Here is a 13,072-nt window from a genome sequence, read left to right as displayed (position 1 = left end):
ATCTGGTCCGCCTTTATCAATGGTTGCTGTTAATGGCACTGGGAGGATCAGTTCTGATATAGTCCTGGTATGTGCAGAGCTTGCTCCACATGCTGGGACCTGGGCTGGTCTCTATCCACAAGTGCCTTTTTTGCAACATAGAAGCGGTTATATACAGGTTACAGGTATGTGTGCTCCATTATGGTTCTGCTTTTAACTTTATCTAGGAGGCCGCATGGCACATGAAATACAGAATGTAGAGTAGGACCCCCCTATTGAGATTTGCCGTGACGTTGGCAGGGGTGGCTCAAAAAATTGATCAATTATTTGCTAAAAATCTCATTTTTTTATTGTAGTACAGTTGGAATAAATCTGTGAATTTTCACTTTTTATATGATGCATGCCAATTTCAGATCGTGCTGGCTCCCCTCTCCCTCCCCTGTGCAGAACGGCCACCGGGCGGAGCCACGCTGTCCCTCTGCATGAATGACATGCGAGGGCAGTGAAACCGAAACTAGGCCTCCGGCGAAGCCGGGGCCTAAATTTGAGCACTGCGGCCGGCGCGCAGGCACCATCGGCGCGGTTCTCAGGCGACAGCCAGAGAACCCGCCGGAAATGTCACAAAACACACTCAGCACACTCTCCCACCATAATAAAGTACAGGGACCCCCAATATATAAACGTCTCAGGTACTTAGCTTGCTGAGACGCAGGGTTCCAAGTCCCTGGGGATGAGTGCTCCGGTCCAGCAGGATCTTGAAGGGCTGCGGATGGAGACCGGTCTCCTGCCAAGCATGGAGAACAGTGCTAGCTCCCACTTCAAGCCAGAGCCCAGGAGGGATGGTGAAGGAGCACGGTATGTAAGGCTCCAGCCTTGGAATCAACCTTAACAGCACCGCCGACACAGTGGGGTGAGAAGGGACATGCCGGGGGTCCAGATTTGGACCCGCTTTTCTTCAAACTCTTTCCAAAAATCAAAAATCAGATGAGAATGCATGTGTGGATGTATGCCTCCTGAACACAAAGCGATAAACTGGCTAGATCTGGTTCTCCAGAGGGTGTATAAGCTCAGAGGGAGGAGCTACATTTTTAAGTGTAGTACTTTGTGTGTCCTCTGGAGGCAGAAGCTAAACACCCATTGTCTGGGTCTCCCATAGGAACGATAAAGAAATTATATATACTAGAAGGTGACCCGATTCTACGCATCGGATATTCTAGAATTTACGTATTGTGTAGTTAATGTATGATTTTTGTTTATATATATATATATATATATATATATATATATATATATATATAATGTTGAAAAAAAGGAACCAGCACGATCTGAAATTGGCATGCATCATATAAAAAGTGAAAATTCACAGATTTATTCCAACTGTACTATAATAAAAAAATGAGATTTTTAGCAAATAATTGATCAATTTTTTGAGCCACTCCTGCCAACGTCACGGCAAATCTCAATAGGGGGGTCCCACTCTACATTCTGTATTTCATGTGCCATGCGGCCTCCTAGATAAAGTTAAAAGCAGAACCATAATGGAGCACACATACCTGCAACCTGTATATAGCCGCTTCCATGTTGCAAAAAAGGCACTTGTGGATAAAGACCAGCCCAGGTCCCAGCATGTGGAGCGAGCTCTACACATACCAGGACTATATCAGAACTGATCCTCCCAGTGTCAAACAGCAACCATTGATAAAGGCGGACCAGATCCAAGAATGGTGCTTAATTAGCATTGCCTGTGGAAAGGGGTGAGGTAACTGAGTCTGAACCGCTACCAACAGGAGGAATATATTGCAAACCAAAATCAGGCGTGCATGGTATGGTGTTGGTCAGTCACCAGATTTGTAGCATCTGTTTGGTTGTAGTTATGCTACAAATGTCTGGTGGCTGGTCACCACCATTCTATGCACGCCTGATCTTGGTTTGCAATATATTCCTCCTGTTGGTAGCTGTACACATTCAGTTGCCTCACCCTTTCCACAGGCATTGCTAATTAAGCACCATACTTGGATCTGGTCCGCCTTTATCAATGGTTGCTCTCTGGCACTGGGAGGGTCAGTTCTGATATAATCCTGGTATGTATAGAGCTTGCTCCACATGCTGGGACCTGGGCTGGCCTCTATCCACAATTGCCTCTTTTGCAACATAGAAGCGGTTATATATACAGGTTACAGGTATGTGTGCTCCATTATGGTTCTGCTTTTAACTTTATCTAGGAGGCCGCATGGCACATGAAATACAGAATATAGAGTAGGACCCCCCTATTGAGATTTGCCGTGACGTTGGCAGGGGTGGCTCAAAGAATTGATCAATTATTTGCTAAAAATCTCATTTATATTACAGTACAGTTGGAATAAATCTGTGAATTTGCACTTTTTATATGATGCATGCCATTTTCAGATCGTGCTGGCTCCCCTCTCTCTATATATATAGATGTTGTTGTGTGTAGTTACCAAGTGTTTGTGTAGGGGCTGTACATGTTCTGGGTGTTGTCTGGGTGTAGCGGGGGGTGAGAGCGGTGTTGTTTGTGTGTTGCGTTGTGTGTCGTTATTTGTGGAGCGCTGTGTGTCTGTATCGCTGTGTATGTGTGTTGCGCGGTTTGTGTTGGTGTGTGTGTGTGTGTGTGTGTGTGTTTTGGGGGGAGGTATGTTTTGTGCAATGTGTGTGTTGTGCGGTATGTGCGTATATTTGTGTGTGCCGCGGTGTTTGTGTGTTGGGTGTTGTGTGTCTGCGGCGTTTTCTGTGTGTGTTTGTGTCTGTGTAGGGCGGTGTTTGTGGTTCCCAGTGTGTGTGTGTGGTGTGTTGTGCAGTGCGTGTGTGGCAGTGTGTGTGTGTGTGTTTTGGGGGGAGGTGTGCACCCCCCATCGTGGTCCACCCCCCATCGTGCTCCATCCCCACTCCCCATTGTGCTCCATCCTCCATGCTGCGCATTCCCCATTGTGCTCCATCCTCCATGCTGCGCATTCCCCATCGTGCTCCATCCCCCATGCTGCGCATTCTCCATCATGCTCCATCCCCCATGCTGCGCACTCCCAAACTTGCTCCATCCCCCATGCTGCGCACTCCCCATCGTGCTCCATCCCCCATGCTGCGCACTCCCCATCGTGCTCCATCCCCCATGCTGCGCACTCCCCATCGTGCTCCATCCCCCATGCTGCGCACTCCCCATCGTGCTTCATCCCCCATGCTGCGCACTCCCCATCGTGCTCCATCCCCCATGCTGCGCACTCCCCATCGTGCTCCATCCCCCATGCTGCGCACCCCCCATCGTTCTCCATCCCCCATGCTGCGCACCCCCCATCGTGCTCCATCCCCCATGCTGCGAACACCCCATCGTGCTCCATCCCCCATGCTGCGCACTCCCCATCGTGCTCCATCCCCCATGCTGCGCACTCCCCATCGTGCTCCATCCCCCATGCTGCGCACTCCCCATCGTGCTCCATCCCCCATGCTGTGCACTCCCCATCGTGCTCCATCCCGCGCACTCCCAAACATGCTCCATCACCCATGCTGCGCACTCCCCATCGTGCTCCATCCCCCATGCTGCGCACCCCCCATCGTGCTCCATTTCCCATGCTGCGCACCCCCCATCATGCTCCATTTCCCATGCTGCGCACCCCCCATCGTGCTCCATTTCCCATGCTGCGCACCCCCCATCGTGCTCCATTCCCCATGCTGCGCACCCCCCATCATGCTCCATCCCCCATGCTACGCACCCCCCATCGTGCTCCATCCCCCATGCTGCGCACCCCCCATCGTGCTCCATCCCCCATCTTGCTCCATCACACATGCTGCGCACCCCCCATCGTGCTCCATCCCCCATGCTGTGCACCCCCCATCGCATCGTGCTCCACAGTCACACATCAGACAGTAAACACGCACACATCTGATCGCATACACACACACACACCCCACTTCTCCCTGTGCCCACCGGTGGGCGGTCCCAGCAGCTGTGCTGCACGCCGTGCTCCTCTGCCGACACTCACAGATCCGATCGCATACACTCACACACACTCACACACATCCGATCACATACACTCACACACTGACGATATCGCACATACGCGCTGACACACTCACAACATCCGGAGATACCACATGCTTCCGGCCATGTGATCCTCCGGCAGGTCCTGGAAGATCACTGCACAGTATCGCCGCCGAGAAGCAAGCGATATCACGGGATGTTGTGAGTATGTGGATGCGATCTGAGGTGTGTGTGAGAGTGAGTGTGATCTGATGTGTGTGTGTCTGTTCTTATGTGTGTGAGGTGTGTGTGTTCCGCCGCTGCAGGACGTGGATGCGATCTGATGTGTGTGTGAGGTGTGTGTTCCGCCACTGCAGGACGTGGATGCGATCTGATGTGTGTGTGAGGTGTGTGTGTTCCGCCGCAGGACGTGGATGCGATCTGATGTGAGTGTGAAAGTGTGAGTGTGCGTGTGAGTGTGCGTGTGAGGGTGCGTCTGTGTGCATCTGAGTGTGAGTCTGAGTGTGAATCTGAGTCAGAGTGTGAGTGTGCGTGTGTCTGAGTGTGCGTGTGAGTCTGAGTGTGCGTGTGAGTCTGAGTGTGCGTGTGCGTGTGCGTGTGAGTGTGCGTGTGAGTGTGCATGTGAGTGTGCGTGTGAGTGTGCGTGTGAGTGTGCGTGTGAGTGTGCGTGTGAGTGAGTCTGAGTGTGCGTGTGAGTCTGAGTGTGCGTGTGCGTGTGAGTGTGCGTGTGCGTGTGAGTGTGAATACTTAAGCAAGCATTGTTGACCTTAGGGAGATCAACATATCCACTGCGGAGACACCATCATGTGTTTCTCAACGCAGTGATTCTAGAGCAACGCCCCCTGGGAAGTATGCAAATAAGAAAGCCGCGGAGACACCATCACGTGTTTCTCAACGCTGCCAGGAAACTAGCCAGGTCTTTCACCGGGAAGGAACAACCACGGGAAGGGCAGTCTGTTGATCTCCCTAAGGTCAACAATGCTTGCTTAAGTAGTCTTTTACTAGGCATTGCCCCCACTAGCCAGATTCCTACTCCACACTGATGAGGGGCAAATACCCCAAAATGGCTGTCTGTGGATGGATACCATGTTTGGTATAGGTGGTCTCCTTGACTGGAGACTGCCCTTCCCGTGGTTGTTCCTTCCCGGTGAAAGACCTGGCTAGTTTCCTGGCAGCGTTGAGAAACACGTGATGGTGTCTCCGCGGCTTTCTTATTTGCATACTTCCCAGGGGGCGTTGCTCTAGAATCACTGCGTTGAGAAACACGTGATGGTGTCTCCGCAGTGGATATGTTGATCTCCCTAAGGTCAACAATGCTTGCTTAAGTAGTCTTTTACTAGGCATTGCCCCCACTAGCCAGATTCCTACTCCACACTGATGAGGGGCAAATACCCCGAAACGGCTGTCTGTGGATGGATACCATGTTTGGTATAGGTGGTCTCCTTGACTGGAGACTGCCCTTCCCGTGGTTGTTCCTTCCCGGTGAAAGACCTGGCTAGTTTCCTGGCAGCGTTGAGAAACACGTGATGGTGTCTCCGCGGCTTTCTTGAGTCTGAGTGTGCGTCTGAGTGTGCGTCTGAGTGTGCGTCTGAGTGTGCGTCTGAGTGTGCGTGTGAGTGTGCGTGTGAGTGTGCGTGTGAGTCTGAGTGTGCAAGTGTGCGTGTGAGTGAGTGTGCGTGTGAGTCTGAGTGTGCATGTAAGTGTGCGTGTGAGTGTGCGTGTGAGTGTGCGTGTGAGTGTGCGTCTGAGTCTGAGTGTGCGTCTGAGTGTGCGTCTGAGTGTGCGTCTGAGTGTGCGTCTGAGTGTGCATGTAAGTGTGCGTGTGAGTGTGCGTGTGAGTCTGAGTGTGCGTGTGAGTCTGAGTCTGCATGTAAGTGTGCGTGTGAGTGAGTGTGCGTGTGAGTGTGAGTGTGGGTCTGAGTGTGAGTGTGCATGTGAGTCTGAGTGTGCGTGTGAGTCTGAGTGCGTGTGAGTGTGCGTGTGAGTGAGTGTGCGTGTGCGTGTGCATGTGAGTGTGCGTGTGAGTGTGCGTGTGAGTGTGAGTGTGCGTGTGCATGTAAGTGTGCGTGTGAGTGAGTGTGCGTGTGAGTCTGAGTGTGCGTGTGCGTGTGAGTCTGAGTGTGCGTGTGAGTGAGTGTGCGTGTGAGTGAGTGTGCGTGTGAGTGAGTGTGCGTGTGCGTGTGAGTGTGAGTGTGGGTCTGAGTGTGAGTCTGAGTGTGCATGTGAGTCTGAGTGTGCGTGTGAGTCTGAGTGCGTGTGAGTGTGCGTGTGAGTGAGTGTGAGTGTGCGTGTGAGTCTGAGTGTGCGTGTGCGTGTGAGTGTGGGTCTGAGTGTGAGTCTGAGTGTGCATGTGAGTCTGAGTGTGTGTGTGAGTGTGCGTCTGAGTGTGCGTCTGAGTGTGCGTCTGAGTGTGCGTCTGAGTGCGTCTGAGTGCGTCTGAGTGTGTCTGAGTCTTAGTGTGCGTGTGAGTGTGCGTGTGAGTCTGAGTGTGCATGTAAGTGTGAGTGAGTGTGCGTGTGAGTCTGAGTGTGCGTGTGAGTCTGAGTGTGCGTGTGAGTCTGAGTGTGCGTGTGAGTGTGGGTCTGAGTGTGAGTCTGAGTGTGCATGTGCGTGTGCGAGTGTGCGTGTGCGTCTGCGTGTGCGTGTGAGTGTGAGTGTGGGTCTGAGTGTGAGTCTGAGTGTGCATGTGAGTCTGAGTGTGAGTGTGCATGTGAGTCTGAGTGTGCGTGTGAGTCTGAGTGCGTGTGAGTGTGCGTGTGAGTGAGTGTGCGTGTGCGTGTGCATGTGAGTGTGCGTGTGAGTGTGAGTGTGCGTGTGCATGTAAGTGTGCGTGTGAGTGAGTGTGCGTGTGAGTCTGAGTGTGCGTGTGAGTCTGAGTGTGCGTGTGCGTGTGAGTCTGAGTGTGCGTGTGAGTGAGTGTGCGTGTGAGTGAGTGTGCGTGTGAGTCTGAGTGTGCGTGTGAGTGTGCGTGTGAGTGTGCGTGTGAGTGTGAGTGTGAGTGTGGGTCTGAGTGTGAGTGTGGGTCTGAGTGTGAGTGTGGGTCTGAGTGTGAGTCTGAGTGTGCATGTGAGTCTGAGTGTGCGTGTGAGTCTGAGTGCGTGTGAGTGTGCGTGTGAGTGAGTGTGCGTGTGCGTGTGAGTCTGAGTGTGTGTGAGTGTGCGTGTGAGTGAGTGTGAGTGCGTGTGAGTCTGAGTGTGTGTGTGCGTGTGCGTCTGAGTGTGTCTGAGTGTGTCTGAGTCTTAGTGTGAGTGTGCGTGTGAGTGTGCGTGTGAGTGTGCGTGTGAGTCTGAGTGTGCATGTAAGTGTGCGTGTGAGTGAGTGTGTGTGTGAGTGAGTGTGCGTGTGAGTCTGAGTGTGCATGTAAGTGTGCGTGTGAGTGAGTGTGTGTGTGAGTGAGTGTGCGTGTGAGTCTGAGTGTGCATGTAAGTGTGCGTGTGAGTGTGCGTGTGAGTCTGAGTGTGCGTGTGAGTCTGAGTGTGCGTGTGAGTCTGAGTCTGCATGTGAGTCTGAGTGTGAGTGTGCGTGTGCATGTGAGTCTGAGTGTGCGTGTGAGTGCGTGTGAGTGTGCGTGAGTGTGTGTGTGAGTCTGAGTCTACGTGTGAGTGTGAGTGTGAGAGTCTGAGTGTGCGTGTGAGTGTGAGTCTGAGTGTGCATGTGAGTGTGCGTGTGAGTGTGCGTGTGAGTCTGCATGTGAGTGTGCGTGTGAGTGTGCGTGTGAGTCTGAGTGTGCATGTAAGTGTGCGTGTGAGTGAGTGTGCGTGTGAGTCTGAGTGTGTGTGTGCGTGTGAGTGAGTGTGCGTGTGAGTCTGAGTGTGCGTGTGAGTCTGAGTGTGCGTGTGAGTGTGCGTGTGAGTGTGAGTGTGGGTCTGAGTGTGAGTCTGAGTGTGCGTGTGAGTCTGAGTGTGCATGTGAGTCTGAGTGTGCGTGTGAGTGTGAGTCTGAGTGTGCATGTGAGTCTGAGTGCGTGTGAGTGTGCGTGTGAGTGTGCGTGTGAGTCTGAGTGTGCATGTAAGTGTGCGTGTGAGTGAGTGTGCGTGTGAGTCTGAGTGTGCGTGTGAGTGTGAGTGTGCGTGTGAGTCTGAGTGTGCATGTAAGTGTGCGTGTGAGTGAGCGTGCATGTGCGTGTGCGTGTGCGAGTGTGCGTGTGCGTGTGAGTCTGCGTGTGCGTGTGAGTGTGAGTCTGCGTGTGCGTGTGAGTGTGAGTCTGAGTGTGAGTGCGTGTGAGTCTGAGTGTGTGTGTGAGTCTGAGTGTGCGTGTGCGTCTGAGTGTGAGTCTGAGTGAGTCTGAGTGTGAGTCTGAGTGAGTCTGAGTGTGCGTCTGAGTGTGCGTCTGAGTGTGCGTCTGAGTGTGCGTCTGAGTGTGCGTCTGAGTGTGCGTCTGAGTGTGCGTCTGAGTGTGTCTGAGTGTGTCTGAGTGTGTCTGAGTGTGTCTGAGTGTGTCTGAGTGTGTCTGAGTGTGTCTGAGTGTGTCTGAGTGTGTCTGAGTGTGTCTGAGTCTTAGTGTGCGTGTGAGTGTGCATGTGTGAGTGAGTGTGCGTGTGAGTCTGAGTGTGCGTGTGAGTCTGAGTGTGCGTGTGAGTCTGAGTGTGCGTGTGAGTGTGAGTGTGGGTCTGAGTGTGAGTCTGAGTGTGCGTGTGCGAGTGTGCGTGTGCGTGTGAGTCTGCGTGTGAGTGTGAGTCTGCGTGTGCGTGTGTGTGTGAGTCTGAGTGTGAGTGCGTGTGAGTCTGAGTGTGTGTGTGAGTCTGAGTGTGCGTGTGCGTCTGAGTGTGAGTCTGAGTGAGTCTGAGTGTGAGTCTGAGTGTGAGTCTGAGTGTGAGTCTGAGTGTGAGTCTGAGTGTGCGTCTGAGTGTGTCTGAGTCTTAGTGTGCGTGTGAGTGTGCGTGTGAGTCTGAGTGTGCATGTAAGTGTGAGTGAGTGTGCGTGTGAGTCTGAGTGTGGGTCTGAGTGTGCGTCTGAGTGTGCGTCTGAGTGTGCGTGTGAGTCTGAGTGCGTGTGAGTGTGCGTGTGAGTGAGTGTGCGTGTGCGTGTGAGTCTGAGTGTGTGTGAGTGTGCGTGTGAGTGAGTGTGAGTGCGTGTGAGTCTGAGTGTGTGTGTGCGTGTGCGTCTGAGTGTGTCTGAGTGTGTCTGAGTCTTAGTGTGAGTGTGCGTGTGAGTGTGCGTGTGAGTGTGCGTGTGAGTCTGAGTGTGCATGTAAGTGTGCGTGTGAGTGAGTGTGTGTGTGAGTGAGTGTGCGTGTGAGTCTGAGTGTGCATGTAAGTGTGCGTGTGAGTGAGTGTGTGTGTGAGTGAGTGTGCGTGTGAGTCTGAGTGTGCATGTAAGTGTGCGTGTGAGTGTGCGTGTGAGTCTGAGTGTGCGTGTGAGTCTGAGTGTGCGTGTGAGTCTGAGTCTGCATGTGAGTCTGAGTGTGAGTGTGCGTGTGCATGTGAGTCTGAGTGTGCGTGTGAGTGCGTGTGAGTGTGCGTGAGTGTGTGTGTGAGTCTGAGTCTACGTGTGAGTGTGAGTGTGAGAGTCTGAGTGTGCGTGTGAGTGTGAGTCTGAGTGTGCATGTGAGTGTGCGTGTGAGTGTGCGTGTGAGTCTGCATGTGAGTGTGCGTGTGAGTGTGCGTGTGAGTCTGAGTGTGCATGTAAGTGTGCGTGTGAGTGAGTGTGCGTGTGAGTCTGAGTGTGTGTGTGCGTGTGAGTGAGTGTGCGTGTGAGTCTGAGTGTGCGTGTGAGTCTGAGTGTGCGTGTGAGTGTGCGTGTGAGTGTGAGTGTGGGTCTGAGTGTGAGTCTGAGTGTGCGTGTGAGTCTGAGTGTGCATGTGAGTCTGAGTGTGCGTGTGAGTGTGAGTCTGAGTGTGCATGTGAGTCTGAGTGCGTGTGAGTGTGCGTGTGAGTGTGCGTGTGAGTCTGAGTGTGCATGTAAGTGTGCGTGTGAGTGAGTGTGCGTGTGAGTCTGAGTGTGCGTGTGAGTGTGAGTGTGCGTGTGAGTCTGAGTGTGCATGTAAGTGTGCGTGTGAGTGAGCGTGCATGTGCGTGTGCGTGTGCGAGTGTGCGTGTGCGTGTGAGTCTGCGTGTGCGTGTGAGTGTGAGTCTGCGTGTGCGTGTGAGTGTGAGTCTGAGTGTGAGTGCGTGTGAGTCTGAGTGTGTGTGTGAGTCTGAGTGTGCGTGTGCGTCTGAGTGTGAGTCTGAGTGAGTCTGAGTGTGAGTCTGAGTGAGTCTGAGTGTGCGTCTGAGTGTGCGTCTGAGTGTGCGTCTGAGTGTGCGTCTGAGTGTGCGTCTGAGTGTGCGTCTGAGTGTGCGTCTGAGTGTGTCTGAGTGTGTCTGAGTGTGTCTGAGTGTGTCTGAGTGTGTCTGAGTGTGTCTGAGTGTGTCTGAGTGTGTCTGAGTGTGTCTGAGTCTTAGTGTGCGTGTGAGTGTGCATGTGTGAGTGAGTGTGCGTGTGAGTCTGAGTGTGCGTGTGAGTCTGAGTGTGCGTGTGAGTCTGAGTGTGCGTGTGAGTGTGAGTGTGGGTCTGAGTGTGAGTCTGAGTGTGCGTGTGCGAGTGTGCGTGTGCGTGTGAGTCTGCGTGTGAGTGTGAGTCTGCGTGTGCGTGTGTGTGTGAGTCTGAGTGTGAGTGCGTGTGAGTCTGAGTGTGTGTGTGAGTCTGAGTGTGCGTGTGCGTCTGAGTGTGAGTCTGAGTGAGTCTGAGTGTGAGTCTGAGTGTGAGTCTGAGTGTGAGTCTGAGTGTGAGTCTGAGTGTGCGTCTGAGTGTGTCTGAGTCTTAGTGTGCGTGTGAGTGTGCGTGTGAGTCTGAGTGTGCATGTAAGTGTGAGTGAGTGTGCGTGTGAGTCTGAGTGTGGGTCTGAGTGTGCGTCTGAGTGTGCGTCTGAGTGTGCGTGTGAGTCTGAGTGTGCGTGTGAGTCTGAGTGTGCGTGTGAGTGTGGGTCTGAGTGTGAGTCTGAGTGTGCGTGTGAGTCTGAGTGTGCGTGTGCGTGTGAGTCTGAGGGTGAGTGTGAGTGTGCGTGAGTCTGAGTGTGTGAGTCTGCGTGTGCGTGTGAGTCTTAGTGTGCATGTGCGTGTGCGTGTGCGAGTCTGAGTCTGCGTGTGAGTCTGCGTGTGCGTCTGCGTGTGCGTGAGTGTGAGTCTGAGTGTGCGTGAGTGTGCGTGTGAGTGTGCGTGTGAGTCTGCGTGTGCGTGTGAGTGTGAGTGTGCGTGTGAGTCTGAGTGTGCGTGTGAGTCTGAGTGTGCGTGTGAGTCTGAGTGTGCGTGTGAGTCTGAGTGTGCGTGTGAGTCTGAGTGTGCGTGTGAGTCTGAGTGTGCGTGTGAGTCTGAGTGTGCGTGTGAGTGAGTGTGCGTGTGAGTCTGAGTGTGCGTGTGAGTCTGAGTGTGCGTGTGAGTCTGCGTGTGCGTGTGAGTCTGAGTGTGAGTCTGAGTGTGCGTGTGAGTCTGCGTGTGCGTGTGAGTCTGAGTGTGAGTCTGAGTGTGCGTGTGAGTCTGAGTGTGAGTCTGAGTGAGTCTGAGTGTGAGTCTGAGTGTACGTGTGAGTCTGAGTGTGAGTGTGCGTCTGAGTGTGCGTGTGAGTGTGAGTCTGAGTGTGAGTGCGTGTGAGTCTGAGTGTGAGTGCGTGTGAGTCTGAGTGTGCGTGTGCGTCTGAGTGTGAGTCTGAGTGAGTCTGAGTGTGAGTCTGAGTGTGCGTCTGAGTGTGCGTCTGAGTGTGCGTCTGAGTGTGAGTCTGAGTGTGAGTCTGAGTGTGCGTGTGAGTCTGAGTGTGCGTGTGAGTCTGCGTGTGCGTGTGAGTGTGAGTGTGCGTGTGAGTCTGAGTGTGCGTGTGAGTCTGAGTCTGAGTGTGAGTCTGAGTGTACGTGTGAGTCTGAGTGTACGTGTGCGTCTGAGTGTGCGTGTGAGTGTGAGTCTGAGTGTGAGTGCGTGTGAGTCTGAGTGTGCGTGTGCGTCTGAGTGTGAGTCTGAGTGAGTCTGAGTGTGAGTCTGAGTGTGCGTCTGAGTGTGCGTCTGAGTGTGCGTCTGAGTGTGAGTCTGAGTGTGAGTCTGAGTGTGCGTGTGAGTCTGAGTGTGCGTGTGAGTCTGCGTGTGCGTGTGAGTGTGAGTGTGCGTGTGAGTCTGAGTGTGCGTGTGAGTCTGAGTCTGAGTGTGAGTCTGAGTCTGAGTGTGAGTCTGAGTGTACGTGTGCGTCTGAGTGTGCGTGTGAGTGTGAGTCTGAGTGTGAGTGCGTGTGAGTCTGAGTGTGAGTGCGTGTGAGTCTGAGTGTGCGTGTGCGTCTGAGTGTGAGTCTGAGTGAGTCTGAGTGTGAGTCTGAGTGTGCGTCTGAGTGTGCGTCTGAGTGTGCGTCTGAGTGTGCGTCTGAGTGTGCGTCTGAGTGTGCGTCTGAGTGTGTCTGAGTGTGTCTGAGTGTGTCTGAGTGTGTCTGAGTGTGTCTGAGTGTGTCTGAGTCTTAGTGTGCGTGTGAGTGTGCGTGTGAGTGTGCGTGTGAGTCTGAGTGTGCATGTAAGTGTGCGTGTGAGTGTGTGTGTGAGTGAGTGTGCGTGTGAGTCTGAGTGTGCATGTAAGTGTGCGTGTGAGTGTGCGTGTGAGTCTGAGTGTGCATGTAAGTGTGCGTGTGAGTGAGTGTGCGTGTGAGTCTGAGTGTGCGTGTGAGTCTGAGTCTGCATGTGAGTCTGAGTGTGAGTGTGCATGTGAGTCTGAGTGTGCGTGTGAGTGCGTGTGAGTGTGCGTGAGTGTGTGTGTGAGTCTGAGTCTGCGTGTGAGTGTGCGTGTGAGTGTGCGTGTGAGTCTGAGTGTGCATGTGAGTCTGAGTGTGCGTGTGCATGTGAGTGTGCATGTGAGTGTGCGTGTGAGTCTGAGTGTGCATGTAAGTGTGCGTGTGAGTGAGTGTGCGTGTGAGTCTGAGTGTGTGTGTGAGTGTGAGTGTGCGTGTGAGTCTGAGTGTGCGTGTGAGTGTGAGTGTGCGTGTGAGTCTGAGTGTGCATGTAAGTGTGCGTGTGAGTGAGTGTGAGTGTGCGTGAGTGTGCGTGTGAGTGTGAGTGTGAGTGTGCGTGTGCGTGTGAGTGTGCGTGTGCGTGTGAGTCTGCGTGTGCGTGTGAGTGTGCGTGTGAGTGTGCGTGTGCGTGTGCGTGTGAGTCTGAGT

The sequence above is a fragment of the Anomaloglossus baeobatrachus genome, chromosome 2, assembly GCF_048569485.1.
Source record: "Anomaloglossus baeobatrachus isolate aAnoBae1 chromosome 2, aAnoBae1.hap1, whole genome shotgun sequence".
Lineage (NCBI taxonomy): Eukaryota > Metazoa > Chordata > Amphibia > Anura > Aromobatidae > Anomaloglossus > Anomaloglossus baeobatrachus.
Note: the sequence above shows the minus strand (reverse complement) of the source record.